This window comes from Ischnura elegans, chromosome X (assembly GCF_921293095.1).
Source record: "Ischnura elegans chromosome X, ioIscEleg1.1, whole genome shotgun sequence".
Taxonomy (NCBI): domain Eukaryota; kingdom Metazoa; phylum Arthropoda; class Insecta; order Odonata; family Coenagrionidae; genus Ischnura; species Ischnura elegans.
This window is the reverse complement of record NC_060259.1, coordinates 118,410,578-118,431,101: the sequence shown is the minus strand read 5'-3', so window position 1 is coordinate 118,431,101 and position 20,524 is coordinate 118,410,578. Positions and strand designations below refer to the sequence as shown.

The window sequence follows — 20,524 nt, the reverse complement described above, 5'->3', positions numbered from 1 at the left end:
AAAGGATTTAACCCTTGAATAATGAGTCGCACAATAGAAGACTCGGAATACTGCAAACCCAGCACCTGAGTGGCATTACGCACAGAACACACGAAATCGTGGGGCGTTTCGCGAGGGAACTGAAATCTTTTAACTTTCGTAGTGATCAAACGATCAAACTCTCTGTCACTAACAATTCTAGCCCAAACTTTTTCTGTGATTTGAGACCATGCGAGATTCAAGTTTAACATAGACAACCAAAAATGACGAGAGCTGGCAGGTAGTTTAGATACTACAAGGTACAATAACGTTGACAGAGGAACCAAGGACAAAGAAACGATTTCATTAACTTTTAACATGAAATTAAACCAATTCTCACTGTTTGACACTTCAAATGGCGGAAAATCACTGAGTAATTGTTTGACAATCACTAACCCTTCAGAAACTGGCAATGTCTGAGAAGCAGACATTTCGTGAGAGACGTGAACATCACAGCTTTCCTCGTGCGTTGGGCGAGGTGGAACAACTTCTAAAGAAGATTCCCGTTCATTATTAGAAACTTCACTTCCTACGGACAAATTAGCCGTACCCCTGGCCTTACGATCCTCGCCCGTGGTTAAATAAGTTTTTTCGTACGGGTTTTCAGTACCTCCAGGCATTTTGAAAAGTGAAGTGACGACAACGAGAAAAAGAGAGAGAAAAAGCGAGAAATAAAACTATCTCTAATTACTGGAAGAATCCAATAGGAAAAGAGGGGTGCGAGAATAACTAGCTGCTATCCAAACTATCAAGAACATTACGAGCATTACGAACATTAATGTCAAATGGCATATGACCACGAGGAAAAGTCGGCAACACTAGTCACGTAATCCCACACGAACCAAAAAGCACTTAATGGAACATAAAATAACTCACTTTTAAGAGGAGAAACAACCAGAAACTGCAAAAAGTGGAGAAATAGTGGAGAAATGTCACCATTGTCCAGCACTCGGGAGACCTCGACGAAAGGACAGGAAATCAAACCACGCTCTGCTACCAAAATGTGACGTTACGTCGAAAATCTGCTTGATTTTTCACGTAAGTCCAGACAGGGCAAATACTCCAACCGTCGGTCACATGCTGGATCAGGGAAAAGACTCCACAAACAAGAAAAACAGCTCACAAGAAAAAGGTAGCCAAAAATAATTTACGAGTTATTACCATACGATATCTATTCAAAGTAGAGTATTCAAAAAATCAGAAGTATTACAGAAAACAATGATAGTAAATTCATGATCCCAAAGGAAACATTACCAGCAGAAAATTGCTCTAAAAATCTCATGGCTCACAAGACATGTGACTCCCAGCAGGTCTCGACCAGAAAAGAGGGCTTGCCTATGCAAGGCGAGACAGCATTTGAGGGGAGGGCTTCTTCCAGGGAGTGGAGGGGTAGCCAGGCGAATTCAACAACCGCCCACTGATGCGTCACTGCCCCTGCAGAAACGGCCGCTCCACAAAACACCATTCACTGGTTTTGAGACAACAGCCAGCACCCAGAATTTTCCCCTCAACTTCTGGGTTGGAGACATCAGAGGAATCGTTCATTGGAACACATGGAGGGGAAGGAGATACTGGGGTGAGGTGTTGGAGGGAGAGAGAGTTTGTGATAGGACAATGGTAAAACTTCTCACTCCAAGTGCAATACTAAGGCCTTAGCACCGATTTCCCCTTGCTTGCCAAGGAGAAGTATTTCTCCGCAGTAGTCCTATATAAGTCTTGCATTGCAGGTAGGCTGGTTCGGAGGCTGGTTCGGAGGCTGCTTCGGAGGCTGTTTCAGAGACTGTTTCCAGAGACAGGATTTTCCAGAGACAGGATTTTGCGAGACAGGGCACTTTGCTACAGGGACCCTTTGCGCAAAAAATCCTTTGCGCGAAAAAACCTTAGCGCGAAAAGTTCTTGGCGGGAGAAGTTCTGCGGATAAGTTCGGAGGAAGTTCGAGGAATTTCTGGGGGGGGGAGGGGTACCAGAAATTTTTGGGGGGGGGCAACACTTAAAAAATGCCACAATATAGATGTGCTCTTTGTAAGGAACAGTTCAGTCTTGGTCAGAAGCGAGCTTGAGGTAGTGAGAGGAGAGAGTCTCATAAACAATAGTTGCTGCCACATTCCTCCTTTCTACAAGCCTGCTCTGGGAACATTCAGTGATTTGCGTGAAAGGAAGAAAAACAGGCAATAAAACTTGATTTTTAAAGAGAATTTTGAGGCAAGATTGTTTATTACGTATTATCTATTTAAATCAAATTATTTATAAATTGAATTTTTGAGATTCATAGCTTATAAAATAAATTACCACCATAGTAAACTGTGACTTAAAACTGCAGCACGACTGCACCACAGACTGTCTCCTCTGCGCACGAAAAAATTAGTATATGAGTTAGCTCAGAGAAATAGAAAGAAATACCCGCCATCTTGCGATCAGAAAGACATCGCTGATGTTGGTTTATTTTACGTTTTTTTGAAGCGGAATCCTTCGATTAGCCTTCGAAAACCAGAAGCAACCTCACTGGCCAGAGACGTGGGCTTCTATAGGACGGTTGTGAGTGCATTTTTTTCCGATCTATCAGCTCTTTATGTCAACATGTATTTTCCGCTGGAGGTGTAATCATGATGAAAGTGGTTCCACTACCGTTCAACTCCAGGGAAAAGTGATAGCCCTCAAAGGTGAAAACAAGTAGGTGAAGTTACCTCCTCTGAAAGAGGCTCCTCGATGTCATTGTGCTATATTATAAAGGTTCAGGTTAATACAATTCCTCCATTTCTTGTGTTGTCTAGAGTGAAATTCCTCCAAAAAATACTGTTGAAGTGTCCCATAGGATCAGTAGGTGCCGCATGTCCTTCTGAACGGATGGCTATCAATTTATTTTTACTGGTTTTAAAATATTTCATCGATCACGCAAAATTTTTTAAAGAAAACCCTGCATATAAAAAAGCATTTACATCTAATAATACATATTATTTTTACTTTCGGTTCAACCCTGTTAACCCAAGTATTTTTAATGACAAAGACCTTGCCCAAGAAACTGTCAAAGATCAGTTTGTTGGACCTTTAGAATTTCACTTAGAAACCGAGTAAAATCTCGAAAGCCCAGGACAACCCGGGTTGAAACTTCGTTTTAGAGAGCATAGTTTTCCCCCATGAGGAATAACGTCCAAAATCTAGCAGGCTAATATCTAAACATGCTAGACAAAAGAAAAGATAGGAGATACCTACGGACACACCAGTTAAAAAGAGACTGGAAAATATCATCAATAATAAATAAAATAATATCATCAAAGGAAAGAGAGAAAAAAAAGCCTGGTCATAAGAAAATGTTGAAAAATGAGCGATAAAATGTCAAGAAAATCAAGATTTTCACATTAAAGAACTAAAAAAAAGATTGGAAATGGAAGATATAGCTACAGTTTCAGAATAAAGTGACTAAATTTACCACCAAGGACAGTTGGCAGAACTTCAGCCATTAGCGTAATTAAATGTTGATGAAAAACATTGCATGCAGTGTTTTAAAGTTTATAATTACATGACTCAATAATATTTTTTATCAGCACATGTATCTTGAATAAAAATTTCTTGATTAAAATGTTCGCTTGCATGTATATTTCACCCATTAATGTTAATTAATTCATTTGTACCCTCAATTAATTTAAACTTTGTATTTTATTGAGTAATGCAAGCCTGTCCTACTCTGCCCCGTACACTGTCCCACTCTGCCCCAGCCTGGGGCAGAGTGGGACACTTTTCAACTAAGAAGAAACTTGACTATTTCAACTACTTTAAGTTAGTTGCATTACTTGCGAATTTTTTAATAAGTCGAGGAATATACTCTTTAAGCAATGGCACCAAAATCTTCCATTTTCCAATAATTATGTGGGATATAAAAATGAAATGCTAGAACTGTCCCACTGTGCCCCAGTCTCCCCTAGGTACTTTTTTCTTGAAATTTTGAATTTCATTTCGCATTGCTTTCTTGGTTATTGAGCGCTGTGCACACGGAAAAAAATTGATTAAGAATATCAAACAGGTTTGATAGGGAGTATTTTTGTTAAATATACTTAAACTTTGGTGTAAATTATTAAGCTCTTGATTTATTTTACCAAACGCTCTTGATATATTTCATCAAACATTTTGATATTTCATAATTTGGTCAGTTGCACGAGAGAGTTTGGTAAAAATAACTTAATTAATTCAATACAATTCAGAGATAGGTAACTTTTATCGAAGTTATGATTAATTTTACGGATTTTGCTGCGTGTTTGGTAAAAATTATCAGACTCTAATTTGTTATGCAAATTTGGTTCGATAGAAGTTTCGTAATCTATTGAACGGTCTGTCGTTCCTCTTTTGTTTATACCAATACACATTTGCAGTTGAAAGATTCTTAATCCGGCCTTGCATAAAAGAAAGGTTGGTAGAAATGACTTTATTTTCATTAAGTGTGATGGCGAATACGTTTTAATTTTGTTTGCGTTCATTCATCTGTTTATTTCAGGTTTATATTGCAATCCTATTGATTCTATTCCGTCTCCTATCCCTGTTAACCTTTTCGCGCCGAGCTCTTTCGCGGGAAGTTGCTTTCGCCCTGTACGGAGTTTTTTTTTCGGCTTGGGACTGACCAGGTACCCTTTCCTCGGCAACTGGGCAAATATAATCCTCGACCCTTTCCCCCGAAGGCAGCTAATCCCGGCGTACTTTTGCGGTCAGTTTATTATTGCCAGTGCAATTTTAATTTTTTTAATTGTTACTGTTGCATTAAATGTCAGTTCATCAATGTATTCCTTTCATTTTGCAATGCCTGTAGAACTTTTAAACGAAGTTCTACGGTTATTTTTAGGGTTTTCAGCAAAACGGCACTACTTATATCATTGCCAAATGAGCTTTTCCGAGAAGAGTGAGGTTATCATCTTCCACGTACATATTTCAGTAGGACAATACTTACACCAATGAGAGTACTTACAATATGAGAGTAATTACCTGGGTAGAGCAGTTCTTATTCCTGCATTGGTATGGAATGCTTCTCACAACATGTGTCTACGTAAAACATTCCCTATTGGTACATTAAATTTACGAATTTTTAGGATATGCATTAATCAGTATTAATAGCAAAATTCGTTTATAATACCTTTGTATTTAAAGGTTGGTAAGAGGTTATTAAAAATAGCCGCTGTAATTTTGGTTCACGACAAAGAACTGAGAGAATCAAATTTTATTACATTACGAGGGCTTTTTTTCATAGGAGTTAAATCGGATATTCTGTCGAATTTCACCGCAAATGTACACTTAGAATGTAATTACAGAGTAACGTATATTTTTAGATGTAAATCATTACAATATCGCTCCTATAAACTTGCTAGTAAGTTATAAAAATAACAATTAAACATCTAACCTTAGCGTCTCCAAAAATTGTTCTAGGTGATGATCAACTCCGTTAATATGAACGCTAGAATTCCGTTTAAAATTTGGAACCAATCAGCAGAACATACAGAATGTAATTCCTCGCATTGATTTTCAATAAATGCAACATGAACGTTTTTAGTTATTCCACCTTATAAACAAATAAGTGACCATGAGCACCTTCCTAGAGTGGGACACTGAGAGCCGGAATGGGCCGAGGTAATCCCCACGCGGACAATAGGAAAGGGTCGGACCACTCGCGCCGAGGGACCCTAATGACGGTTGGGACCCACTTGGCATTCTTGACCGCGAAACCGTGAAAACACGGTCTTTGGCCATTTGCTTCAAAAAATACAGGCCGTGAAATAACGCCCTGCGTAGGGAAGAGGTTAACTTTCAATTTTCACTATCTATGGTACTATTAATTATCCGTTATCGAATGCTGCGCTTCAGGATTCCTCTTAATGTTTAATTTCAAAGAAGACATATCCACCATACACTCCAAACTGAGTTCAGTTGGTCCTACCGACGGAATCCAGCAACTGTGAAGAGGCGAAAGACAATTATATCATCATTTGTCAAAGTGACTTCAGGATAAACCGAGTTCTATAAATGATTTTCTTTTTCCAAGGGGTTCAGCTCTTTGCACTTAAAAATACATGACATTTTCACCTAAAATCACTGTCATTGTAATTGCTTTTTATAAGTTTGGCAAACTCTGTTCCTTTTTTTGGCCAGCGTTCTTAAATAGCTTTAAAATATTCATATATTATCACATTGCTTATATTCATTTCCTTGTGCGCCCACATGGACATCATCACAGTCAATGTTGTTGAGAGGGCAAATTCCACTTTTAGCGATAGTGCCGAAATCATTGGGACTGCACGGAGGTATCTTTACGAATATGAATTTATGTCAACAGCCGCAGCCTCACTCCTTCGTGACTTTCGGCTCGCTTTGCCCGTTAGTGACGCGAGCGGCGACTTGTGTAAGCCCAATGAAATGCGCGGTGGGCAAAAACACATTAATGGACCGAATGGGAAATCCTCTCGTGAAAATTTTAATTTTTTCTGTGGACGTACAGTGGCATAAAAAAGTATCCCAGCAGAGTCTGTGCCGCCACCATCGCTTTGTGGGAGAATGGATGAATAATGAGGCGAAAGGCGATTAAATAATCATCATTTTTCAAAGTGACTCCACGATCAAACGAATTCTTAACGCGATTTAATTTTTCCAAGGGCTCCTTGCACTTACAAATACATGAAATGTCCACGTAATCCATGAAGTTTCCCTCTCTAACGGTGTATAATCTTTGGAAAGATACGAGGGAAATTCAATTACGGTCTTATTTAAGCCACCAAGGTCGTGACGGTTAATTTGCCTGCCTCGAGCCGAGGCTCGAACGTATTTCGTACGGCTCACCAGAATGTTAGCTCATTCGATATCCTTATCTGTTGTGCCTTCCTTTTTCCTCTATCTCCCTCTAAACCTCCTTTCCTTTTCCTCTTCGAAGCTACTCTGGCTTTCGTCCTCGAATTCTCTGAATGCCCACCTCCACCTCCTCATTTCCTCGTCTCTTATAATTTACTGCATGAATATTCGCTAGACGTAATCTGCAAGGCAGCAATGGTGAGGGGCGATTTTGAGCATCATGAATTTCTCTAAATACCTAAATAAATCATCACTTTAAAATGTTTTAGTAACTTACGTTACTTGCGACTTAAAATGTTTCCTACTCACATTTGCTACAAATTTAAATGACGAAACACAATTTTCCGAAGTAAATTTCATAAATCGTAAAAAATAAAATTTTATTTTTTCTTAGGGAGTGGCCAAAACAAACAAAAAGGACTTTATTTTTCTTTGGTTTGATACATCGCTTTCTTTTAAATTCCTCTGCAAACCAATTTTTTTATTGAAACAATTCATGACGTTTATTGCTGTCAAATTACTTTAGGCAATATTTAAGAGCCAAAGAAAATATCTAAATTAACGTGGACAAAAAAATCGAAGCACGAAAAACATACTCCAATGAATTCACACTTCACTTGGGACTATATCTCTTCCTTTAATTAAATTCGAAATCTTGACAGCATTTCGATGTATTATATATTAGCGTCAACATCTCCGGCTGTACACCCAGGTGTACATAATACAACTCTTCTTCGATTTGTAATGCTTCATTACACTCCTTGCTGCGTTTCTTCCAGTAGTACGCAGTACTTCTATTCATCTTTCGCTATGTTTCCGCTAACGTTAAGCTAGCTATCGCTACTGCCTCCAACATACCGACTACTTTTCTCTTCTCGCCTGTTTACAAAGGTATCTCAAAGGAAGATAGGAAGCATATCCTTCTTGATCCAAAGAAAAATGCGTTCTGGAGATGTGCTCGTCAGTTCTTCCAGAAAAGCTAAAACTTCTTCAAAGTCAACTGCATTCAAATGCGTGGCCCATCTAATCTGCGAGTTGACTGTCTTGCTTATCTCAAGTGAGAGCTTGCTATGGCCTGTAGTGATTTTTGTCGTTTCGTTGAGATATGCGAAGGAAAATTCAGAGTAGCTTTCCGTACGTGCGCGCGTGATGCCGTGGAATGCGCCTCAATTCTACGGAGTTCATCGCGAGTCATGCTGTGGGTTGCGGGAGACTCAGTGGTCGGTCGCGTATTTGGACGACGAAGAAAGGAAATGATTTGCCTTGTTTGAATTTCCTTCACTGACCAGAGAATAACAACCCATTGGAAAGGAAACAGACTCTCCCGTTGAGCTATAGTGGTGGCGCGAACTTTGTTGGGGTACTTCTTAGTACAGAGGCGGAAAAGTTAACGCAGAGCACATTTTATTCTGAAAGGGAATCTCAGCTCAGGAATCCTTGAAGACGATCACGCAGTGGGCTGAAATCGAAAAAAAGCTGGTCAAAACCTTAAAATCGATTTTTTTGAGTGCGGAATTTGAAACTTTACACAGTTGTTGTCAACACATAAGTGCATTTTTTGACGCAAGCTAGATAAATTTAAATTTAAACAAACTAGACATTTGGATAAATTTTCAAACAAATTAGTTGGCCTCAAATTTGAACAATTTTCGCAAAAATTGCCATCATTGAAATATTTTTCGAAATTCAGAATGTTAAAACTAATGCTACACCTTCTGTAGTGATTCAATACAAACAAAAACTTATAATTTTATTATGCGATTTATTGTTGTTAATTCTTGGCAAATTTCACGACTCAGTTGTATTATTTGTGGCCGATACGATACAAAATATTGGACCCTGTCTTTTGTCGAAATTTTGTGTTCGTTTAGGATTATAAAAAAAAGGATCACCGAGTTACCGTGAGATATTTACACCACATATACAAAAAAACCTATAGAGTATAATAACAAAAGTAGAATTGCGACCACCTGCGACGCTGAAATTAAAATTGGTTTTTCGAACGTTCGGCACAGTTCGCAGCTCGCTGTTGGCCACGGGGAATATCGTGATCGACAGATGTTGGACCTTTAATCTTTTAAATTAGATTAATTGTATACAAGCTATATTATATTGGTACCACATTTAATTTCCATTTCATACAACCTTATTTCTTCACTTTCTTGCGATATTTATCGTCGATATGATACAAAATGGTGGACCCTGTTTTCTGTCGAAATTTGGTGTTCATGTGCAATTATAAAAAAAGGATCACCGAGTTACCGTGAGATATTTACACCACATATACAACAAAACCTATAGAGTATGATACCAAAGGGGAATTGCGACCACCTGCGACGCCGAAATAAAGATCGATATTTCTAACGTGCGGCGATATTTCTGCGGCGGACGTTGGGAAGTGAATCTTTTAGCAAGTGAATTGTGTATAAGATATAATTTATTTAGGGTCACATTTATTTTACATTTCTTATAACCTAATTTCTTCGCTGTCTTGCGATATTTATAGTTGATTCGATACAAATTGACAAATTGGAGGACTCTGTTTTTCGTCGAAATTTTGTGTTCACGTACGATTATAAAAGAAAGGATCTCCGAGTTACCTCGAGATATTTAAGTTAAAATTACATCAAACGTTTTAGAGTGTCCATCCAAAAAAATCAACAACTACCGTTAGTATCACGCAAAATAAAAATCGATGTTTTGCCGCGCGCGCAGTCCGCCGCAGCCCCTGATAGTATGGAAAGCCGGACGCGGCTAATGATAGGGTTGTTCACCAATTTTTTTTACTGTCGTAAATGAAAGTACACACCGAGGGGATACTGGCGGCAGTTTCAGCGCTTTTTTATTAAAAAATTTAACCCTTAAAAGGCTAAGCAAAAAGTGTGGAATACGAGGGTCGGCTCAAACGCTCCGAGAGGGCACGATGGTTGCCGAAGGCATGCTGACGTCACACACAGCGAACTTCTCGCGGAACCCGTTAATCCCGTCAACAAACCTGTGATCCTTCGTCTGCGAAAAAATAACGAGGGTGAAAATGGAGGGAATTAGGAAGAAGGCGTATATATATATTGCTTTTTACCGCTTTGTAAATCGACCACAATGAGAAATCCGGGAGAACGTTTTAATGCAATGCCCCTTAATTCTCGTGTGCGAAGGAAATTGTTTACTGCAGCAAGGCGAGATGACCAAAAATCAGCGGAAAAACATCGTATTATTGCTGTGCATATCATTTTAATGTTAGTTTTATATGTATGTTAAATTCCATTTTTATATATTAGAACGTCAGTTAATGTGATATACTGTTTTACTTGCGGTCTTCCTAAATAAGTCGAACGGATTTCGATCGAAAACAATTTTTATTGAATCATTTGAAGGAAAATAATTTACGAAAGATTAAGAATAATGTTTATACTACTATTCAATGATCACCGAAGTTAATTGATGCCAACTTAGTCTTAGATTTAGTACACCAGAGATTGCCATACAGTCGCCAAACATAATTTTTGTTGATGAAATATTCTCGAGCACATACTCAGCTGGCAGTTTTGGAGTTGGTGGAAACAATAATATAATTGACTTAATAATGAAGTTACCGCAAGAGGTACTTAGGAATACCTAAAGATCCAATGTACGTCATTGATTTGCTCTTTGGAATATTTAAGTTAGCTATCAGAGACATTTTTATCACCATCATCAAAATTAAAATCAAATTGCAGCTTGGAGAAACCAATTCCAAATCAGTAAGACAAGAGTTTCTTCTACTATCCACATAACTTTATATCTTGTTTCAAATTACTTAAAAAATTTAATAATTTTTCCGAAGCATAACAAATTTGATCTACCTTTGTATTTTCAAGCCAATAGGGGTGTTAACCTCAAACGAAAATACCCATTTAAGTAGATGATAACGGTGAGTTTTGGCTAATAATTCACATTGGTGAAAAAAATTCTGCAATAGGTGCATTACATTTTCTTTAGTGCTCCGTTGAAATTTGTGCGCCTTTGAAACGGCCTGTTTCGGCGGGAAGTCAGGATCGAATGGCTGTGACGTCACACACAGCTACCTCGCTGACTACACGCTTTCGGTGAACGCCGTATTCCGAGCCGTGCTTGAATTTGTGGATGCCGTGGTGAGAAATGCCTTCGGATTGTGATTTTGTGAGGGCTAATTCTGTGCCTAATATGAGTGCTCTGGTGCTCATTTTTCATCATTAATAAATAGAGGGCAAGGCAAGAAAAATATCTAAATACGCAGCAATGACATTTTTAGCGCTCCGGAAATTCAAGGAGTCAAGCGGGCAAGTTAGGAGTCAATGCATATTAATTATGATAGCACTGTTAAATATGTTAATCGTACTTATGAGTGTATTTTGTATCAAATACTTACTTTTGTTACGATTTACCCGGCCTTGGCTGGCTTCCGTTTTTATTCGAATTATCCCCTGTTAAACGCTGAAGTGGTCCTAGAGGTATGCATTTCATATTATATTAACAATCCCTGTCACACAACGCTCGTTTTTTTTCAAGTTTTAAAGGCTTTTGATCATTTCTAGCCTATGGTGACTAAGGGGAACTAATATCGTAAAATAATCAATTTTGTTCGCCTCAGATTCGTCTTCATCGTAACATAGAATTGCGAATTGTTGCCAGTATTTATTCTTGCGAAGATTACTGAAAGACCTCTTGCACACGCACCGATTTTGGATAGCCAGTAGTATACCGGCCGATATTTTACCGGTGAAGCGCTGCTTGCACACACGCCGGATTTTTACAGGTCAAAAGATAAGTTACTTGGTTGTTGAGCCGGCGCCCGAGATCCGTAGTGGCAATGATCAGTAGCTAACCGACTTTTTACCGGTGCCGGTGCGCGGTCGGTCATTGTGCAAGCTTCCATGCCCTTCCATTGTTCACTATTGGAATGTGGACGGCCGTCCAAAATCGGCGTGTGCTAAGGGTCTAAGGGTTGATAACTATTTCAGCGCTGCCAGAGAAGAATACGGCGATTCTGCAGTTTGCTATATCCAACTTAAAAGAGAATAATATATACACTATGAAAGGGAGAGTTTGTCCTGAGCACGTTACTCGGGGGATGCCTGTATTTGTGTATCGTCGACGAAGTGCTTGAAGGTCATCCGTACGTGTTTCTTGAGTGATTTTTAAGTGGGTTTGTGAGTGGGTGGGTGAGTGGGTTTTGAGAACAGCTAAAAATATGATTTGTCTCCCATCGTTGGCAAGAGGAGATAGTGATCGAGTTTTCACGTCGTCTTAGCACTTGCCGCAAGAACATTGTAAAAGAATTTTCGGGAGAATAGTAGAATATTTGTATGACTGTGCAATTTAACCGCAGATTGCCTAACCTTGCAGTTATCAGTGGCATGGTATTCATCGGAGATCCTTCAAGATATATTCCTTAATATTTCGTTTTTAAAGTTGAAATATACGCCTCTCCTTTGATGAAGTCAGCAAGTGCTGGTGATTGTTTAACTTCACCGCAAATGCTCGGGAATTCACTCGGAATTTTACCAGCCAAGACCTTTCGGTTTTTTTCTTAAATTCTCTCTCACCGACTGTTGACTTACACCACCTTAGCAATCATAACCCAGTAAACACGTATGACTCATGCATGAGGTCATAAAAAAGTCTGACGAATTTGTAGGACTCCTACAAAAGAGTCCCAAATGGCCTCATAATGATGTCTCCGTGAGGTCATATGCACTCGTATAGGAATTCTTTTCGCGGTCTCACACGACTCTGAAGGAGCTCAGTCAAGAGGTCTTAAAGGACTCCTATAACAGTTCCAATATGATATAGGCGCAAATGTGGCGCCTCCACGTGTGTGATAATGGAACTACCTGGAGAACCAGAAAAATTACCCACTTCGTAATAATTCTGATAGATGGCTTTGAAATAGCCTAATAAAACGCCGGGGCCCCTACTAGCCCATTAATTAAGATTTCAAAATACTTTACGCACCTTTATTTAAGAAAATTCTCCGATGACATAAGTACCCGACGTATCCAATTAAAATAAAGCAAAATAATACATTTAATGAGAACCATAGGTGGAAATACGGCAGAAAAACAAAATGGAATAGACAACTTCATGATATTTATAAATTTATTCTTCATAATATAAAGTCAATAAACAAACATCGCGAGTTTTTGAATTCTTTCTCTCTGCATACTTTACGCGGTCTCCGCTTGATACAGCCGCTGCCTCTCCGCTCTCTCCAAGGCGACACCTCTTGCTGATGTCGGGTTCCATTTCATAAGAGAGGCTGCCAAAAAAACATTGAACTTAAGTTTGTTGAGAGTTATGATTGATAACATGATAACATCAAATAAACCAGATTAAGACTATTTATCTCATTAGCAGTCCCTAAATACTCCCAGGGCCGGTTTTAGCACCGAAGATGACCGTTTTAACTTGGTTAATTTTAGGAGTAACCGAATTAGTGAACTACTTTTGATTAACTCTTACACTTAATTACATTCCTATTGCATTAGAATGCTCTTAGAAGTTAACTTAAATACATGGTGAACGTTATTTCTATGCTTTATCGTTCCATAAGTTACATTACGAAGTAAAATCAAGCAAATTATAAATCGGTTAGCACTTTTGTTTGTTTACGTCATGATTTTGAGAACTGAGAAGTTTATAAACTTCAATTATCTTAGGGAAAACTGTTTTGTGAACCCGAGATAATAAAAACATTGCTTGAACACGTACTAGACATGATCGAGATAGTGTATATTAGCGGAGATAATTTAAAATGCGATAACAGCAAATTTATAAGGATACGATGAATGAATGAAATCTCGGGGAAAAATTTCTGCTGTGTAAGTCATTTGGAACTGTCATCTATCTGCTTTGTACTACTGATTTGTATGTGCTTTTGAACTACTGTGGAATTGAAACACGGTACACAGCAGTTCATGACGTCTTAGCATCCTACCATGTCATCAACTCATTTGTAACATATTTTGAACTGCCTTGGATTTCCATTGGAAACTGCTATGGGACTCATTTGGATTTGAATTTGGAACTCGTATGTACCACTCGTTCATCCGTTTTGAAACTGATTTGTACCAGTTGGACACCCATTTGGAACTTATTTGTACACTATGCCACCTGCTTTGTTGCAGTTCAAGATGGCGTATTCAATTTTCTTGAAGTTAATTTTAGTCTGTTTCGGATATTTAGGCAAAATGACTATTACGAATGGAAGTGCGGCAGTGCCGCCATTTCACTATAGCTCCATTGCTTTGCAAAGCAATAGTCATAAACGAAAGACCTTCAAGCTCGACAAGCTTCACAAGTGTTTCATCAGTTTCATGTTTTCTTATAGGGGAGTGAGGGGTAAGTCACTTTGGTGGTCAAGAAAGTCCTTATCGAGAGCTTAATTCCGATCTTACGTGGTTGATGTGGATCATTCAGTGTCCATTTTTGAGTGAAATGCCTTCGTTTCTGGATATTTTTTCTTGAAAACCGTCATGTTAAATATCTGAAAATGCAATGGGAAATGCGAAAAAAGGCCTTTCCGGGTAATCGAACTTGTCAACCTCGACATTGAAATAAATTCAGCCCTAAAATACGGATCCAAATATGGACATAAACCATTTCCTAGGGATCGCGAAGACAATACATCGGTATGTTTTATCATAGAGTAAGTATATTATATACTTACTCTATGGTTTTATGTATATTAATCTATGCAAAATACTACTTTTCCGGTAATATCAAAGAACGAAAGCAATGAAAGAAAAGGTTGCAAATATGCCGTAAAATTCTCAATATTTATAATTGCGAAGTATACTTTGAAAGTATAGACATTGAATTTTTACGATAATAATATAGTTGGAAACGCAAAAAAAACGCGAGCGCTATGAATTTGTTATTGAATACCTTTATTATACGCAACCAAAATTCTCGGTACGTAGTGAAGATAATCTCGTCGCATTTCAAATCGGACCCAATAATACGATTAAGCCACAAGGAAAATAGAATAATTTTTAAACTAATTCGAGTGATTATTTGGTAGTTCCGTTTCTATTAACTGACTTGCGATTATTTCTTATTAAACCACGTATGCATTTTTATTGCATATATTAAAGAATTTTCGTTTTCTCGACCAAACGTATCAGACTGAACCTGGCCATGGTATGTTGGCGCGTAGAAGACTGTTCCAAAACAAATGATGACGTATATAAATCGCATGGATTTGTTCACAAAGAATTACAAACGTATGGAAAGCCGTTATACATTAATCTTCTCAGTACACAACAGTTACAATACGAATGATGACGCCCGGAAATCCTGTCATCTCGTTCAAAGGGAGTTCCAAATGAATTTTCACCGTACACAGCAGTTACAATACGAATGATGACGTCTGGAAATCCTGCCGAATCGTTCAAACGTAGTTCCAAATGAGTAGAAAGCAAATCCAAACGAACACACTCTGTACAAAGGAGTTCCAAAGGGGATCACAAATGAGTTACAAACGTCTTCATATTTCTAATTTTTGGTACAAATGAGTGAAAATGAGTTTCACAGCAGTTCCAATGCAGATTTTGGTGTTCCAAAGCAGTTTCAAAAGGCTTCCAAAGCAGTTACAAAGCAAAAATTTTTCCCTGAGATGAAACGTGAACAACAACAAAGGCACGTTACAGAACGTGTTCCACCTAAATATTTTACATGGATATATTTACCGATAATCAATGATAAGCATGAACTTAACCAGCTTTGAAAATAGTATTATTAATGGATTTTCTCATTAACAAGTGGATAAAGAATCGGACACATAAAATCATTGAAACTTACCTTCCAAGTCTCCGTGCACGTAACACATCATGATGTCCACAAGGTTCGTGCCAATCTCAGATCCGATGGAATCCTGATTCACGTTCGTAGACACAAGGAAAAACACGAGCAAGAACTAGGCCATGGAGTACACACGATATTAATCATAAACTAGACGTCTGAGCTCAAGGCAGTAGAATAACACGACAACACAATGGCGGACCTAGCGGAAAGTGGAAGTGTCAGCTTATTTAATAGAATCGGAGGGAGAAGTTTACGAAACCATCTCTTAATATAAAGAGTTAATTGAAGGAAGAAAAAATATTATACACGCAGAAATATATAATTACGATTGAAATTATAATTCATTAACATATACATGACTTGATTTTTCAGGCCTCGTGTGTGTGTGATCTTGAAGACCCCATGAAGTGTGAGGTCTTCAAGACTTCATGAAGTATGCGGTCTTTAAGACATCATTCATGTGACCTCATGAAGTGTGAGGTCTTAAAGGCCCTTTCATGTCTCTTAATGTGGAATCTTAAAGGAGTCCAACGTATGAGTTCATATAAGACCTCATTACGAATACTGTGTTGACTGGGAAAGGGAGGATTATCGAATAAATTAGTGTATTAACTATCATTATTCACCAACTTCGTTTATTACCTAAAATTTTCCATCATCGTAATAGTCGTATGGTGCTGCGATAATATTTAAGAATTCAAATTTTATGCTTTTCGTACTCTCTGTTCGTGTAAACTATCAGCATTATGTTAATGTGTGTCTTTCTTTGGTTATTTTCAGTGCATCCATTCCATGTGAAATTTGTGGTGTGTCAGTTACACGAATGATATTTCTTGGAATTCTTCGGAGAGCGAGCCTGAGGAATAAATGGTAAGCTAATTTCAATTTTCATTATAACACAACATTTTATTATGTTATGCGCCAAATTGTTGCAATTGTTAATACTTCGCCTATACTTGAAATAAGAGATTTTTCACTTCGTCATATACTTAAGTGTAGATATAAACATTTTTTTTGGCTTCCTCCGCCCAGCATGGAGATTTTAAAAATTTCAAATTCCAGAAAAAATACCGTAAAAGATGCGTGGAAATTTGTGCGTTTAGGTTTCTTGGTGTTCTTAATTTCTTAATATATAGGCGACGACTAAAATTTAACTACACTTGTATATTTGTTATGGATATCAACGCCTTCTGAATACGCTTGACGAGTGATTCTTTGAGTATGTTGGCACTGGGTGAATTAGAAGATGGGTTCTCTTGGAACATTAAGACGTTTATGCCCCGATGCTACTTCTTATTGGTTTTCGACAACATTTAAATGTAATAATAGAATATTGATAGTGTTGTCTAGTAGAAACTGACGGAAAATATACTGAAATGAGCTCCATTCTTTGCAACGCCAACAGGTTTTTGATATTTCCTCGCGTTAGTATCTACACTATGGTTAAACTTATGGCTATGGCACCTAACTTAATCATTCAATTCTTCCGAATGCATCTAGATTGAAATCAGTTGAGAATTCTTTATATTTAAGCGATCCTTGCTATAGGTATTTGCGTGTTACAGCTAAATAATATAACCGCCTGTTTTTGAAGTTTAAAACACTTCGTATTGCGTTTAAACGCACTTTTTAAATTATAGCACTTCATTTTTTTCCAAAGATATTTAAACTGTTTTTTTTTCTGAAATTTTTTATTGAAAATAGGATTAAATAATTGTAACTTGCTAGCACACACGTTTGATTCCTGAATTTTGCGGAAGAGATAACTTGTCCATCAGAGTTATTGACGTGGTTATTTAGTCCTCTGAAAATGCTTTGGCAGTTCGAAAGACGGGTTTGTTTAGGTACAGTCACTTTCAAAAGTTTTAGGACAAAGTTTGTGGCGCCACTTCTGCTTCTCAAGAAAATTTAGTTTCCCTTACTCCATTTGTTTTCCTTGCTCACGCACTGCAAATATTTCGCTTCCATGTGAAGATATATGAACAAAGAGGGAGAAGTTACTTACTAAATTTTTCGTTTTGTTTTGATCTTTGATGGATTTAATGATTAATTTCGTGTGCATACTCTGTGCCCTTGCTCCGGTTTTCACTGCTGTTCCGATATTATGTATTATAAAGACCTCAACGTCAAAAGTCGTGGTGGCGTAGTGGAGTTGATGCAACGTCGTCATAGTAAATGTTGCTGGATCGATTCCCCTGATCGGAATTAAGATCTCAACTTTTTTTTTCCTTGGCTACTCCTTTTGTAATAAATAATGGGTTTCAAATAATTTAAATTCGCTGTAACCGTTAGATACTTTTTTTAAATGGTAACTGGTAATATACAAGTTAAGAGTTGGGCAAGGGTTGACGTATCCTTTTTATGGATTGCTAGTACACATTTTGAACGTTAGGGATTTGCAAAAGGGGTATCCGTAACCCGACGGTAAGGGATGCATTCAAACCCAGCGTTGATATTCACTTAGTGATTTTAGATTGGCGATGAAGGGTCATACATAGCAGTTGATTATTGCATTAATTAGTTTAGAAAGCTGTTGATTATTATGATTTTCTGCAATGAGCTCCACACTTTTTCACCCGTCCCTTGAGACGGGTGATATGTGTGTCATTATATGACGTCCAACTTGACTTACATACAGCAAATAGCCTTTATAATCATCACATACTACTTCATTTGGGTTTTGCGTTGAATGTCTTTTCTAGTTTTCAATCAATGCAAAGATCCAACTAATTTGTCAGAACGGATTCATCCAAGTAATCGGCGAGCTGATAGTGGAAACCTGTTGATGTTGTACCCTATTGCGAATGCACAATCTAGAATTTTATCCAATGAATTAGAAGAAGGCCTAAACAACCCGAAGAAATAAAAAATATCTTGAGAGACCTCTACCCCATCATCAGCGCAAACCAAAGTACTTCCAATCTCCTCCCTTCCCGCCCTTCTATCACCTACAGAAAGGCGCCCAACGTGCGCAAATATTCCGATCCATCCGCCCCTCTCTCCCCCGCACTGCCCCCCTATCTTCTCCCTCCTCAACATGCAACCGCCAAAGATGCAAGTGCTGCTTCTTGTTTCGCTCCACCTCCCCACCAGTCATCAACAAATCTTCCTCTTCTCCTTTTTCCTTTAAATACTTCCTTTAATTCCATCTGCCGACTATCCTACAATTTCTGCCCTGCCTACTACATTGGAGAATGCACCACGGCATTCTCGATTCGAATGAACAACCATCGCCTCTCCACCAAGTCCCCCTCATTCGTTGAACCAGTACTCCAACACAAAATAGTTCCTTCGAGCAGTGCTTTTCCCTTTCCTAAATCGAAATACTACCAGAAAATTTACCCAGCACACCTGGGTGGAAACAGCGTTCAAACCGCCAGGGCTAAACGTCGCTCAGTAGCCACCAGCCTATCCCTCCCCACCTCCATCTACCCCTTCAACCTCCCCCCCCCCCTAAACTCCACAGAAGACATCAGCAATCCTGTCTCACGCATTGAGAATGGTGGGTAACCCCAGAGAAACGTCTGAAAAACATTTTGTGAGTGTCCCTTTTTCAGTGTTTCTATGATATTTATTTATTTAATCGAAGTATATTTATATTCATAAAAAAGTCGTAAATCGTGTTAGTTACACTATTTGTAACTCGAGAACGGCTACATATGTTTGAACGATTTTCTAGATGAATAGAATTTTTTGGATTCGTATCAACCTCGAATAGCAGAATTAACATTTAAAAATAATATCAGTTCATGGAAGAAATTAATATGGATGCTAGGGGACATTTTTAGGAAAGTTCAAGTCGGTCATTCTACTTACTAAATGATCTGTTTTGTTTTTACCAATTTAATAAGTGAGCCTCATAAAAATGTTTGACTATCGGTAAAGGCCGTGTTCTTGTCGACGAATCGAGCGGATTTATTTCATATCCTCGGCATTTTTGCAATTTCGTTTCATCGAAAGATGAACTCCTCAACAAAGTGCTCTCGAACATGACTGATGAGCACAATAATCACAAATTTTAGAGCGAGCAAGCAATTTTGGCGGCTCAGGACAAAGATGTGGATTACTTCTTCGAAAGTTCGAAATTTGCAAATAATCGGTATTCTGCATTCACTCAAATCTATTGACTGTGTTACAAAAATAGATGAAGTCACCAACTATCCATCTGCATTTTTAAACTTCTTAGGTGTGACCAACGCAAAATGTACAGCAGAAGGTTGACTCGGTGGTCATGAACCTTTGAAACCTAAAATATGCAATGGAACATATTAGGTGATAAAAAACGATAATCAATGTGATTCACGCGGTTATATTCAAAGGAAAATTCGAAGATGAGGATATTCTCATTCCAAGGATTCCCATGATCCCATCTGATATGCCCTAAGAGTTCAAATAAATTCAAATTTCGGCTTCGTGTTTCATTCGCGATGATGATTAGCTAATTCCTATGTCAACCGTTGAGTGTTTGTAGTCTGAATTTAGGAAATCCATGTTTTTCTCATGAACAATTATATGTGTCATGTTCAGTGTTGGTAAACTATTCGCTTCATTTGTTCGTGCGTCTAATAACAAAGCAAAAACTGTTGTATATCAGAAGGTGCTAGTGCAGAATAAACCCAAATGTGTAGTGTACACTCGGGTTCGTTTACTTACGGGGCACGTTTACGGAGTGCACTTTTACCAAACCGAGTTATAAATGGCTCGCCACAATTTGGACTTTATTAACTGCTTCATAAAACCACAATGTCTAAATTTTGATAAGTTAAAACATAAAAATTAGAAAATTCACAGAAAGAAATTCTGCGTAACATGCCCTGGTCAACCCTATGTAGATAGAGAAAATGCCTTTCTGACAAGCAATTGT

General features: G+C 38.1%; 1 long non-coding RNA gene across 3 annotated transcripts in view; it reads left to right on the top strand.

Annotated features, from left to right (window-relative positions):
• The window catches only part of LOC124170550, a 72,462-nt gene that overhangs the window by 28,711 nt on the left and 23,227 nt on the right, over window positions 1–20,524 (top strand). For all 3 annotated transcript variants that reach the window (XR_006867501.1, XR_006867503.1, XR_006867502.1), the window contains exon 3: window positions 16,441–16,530. This is a non-coding gene — a long non-coding RNA (uncharacterized LOC124170550). The remainder of the gene's footprint in view (window positions 1–16,440; window positions 16,531–20,524) is intronic.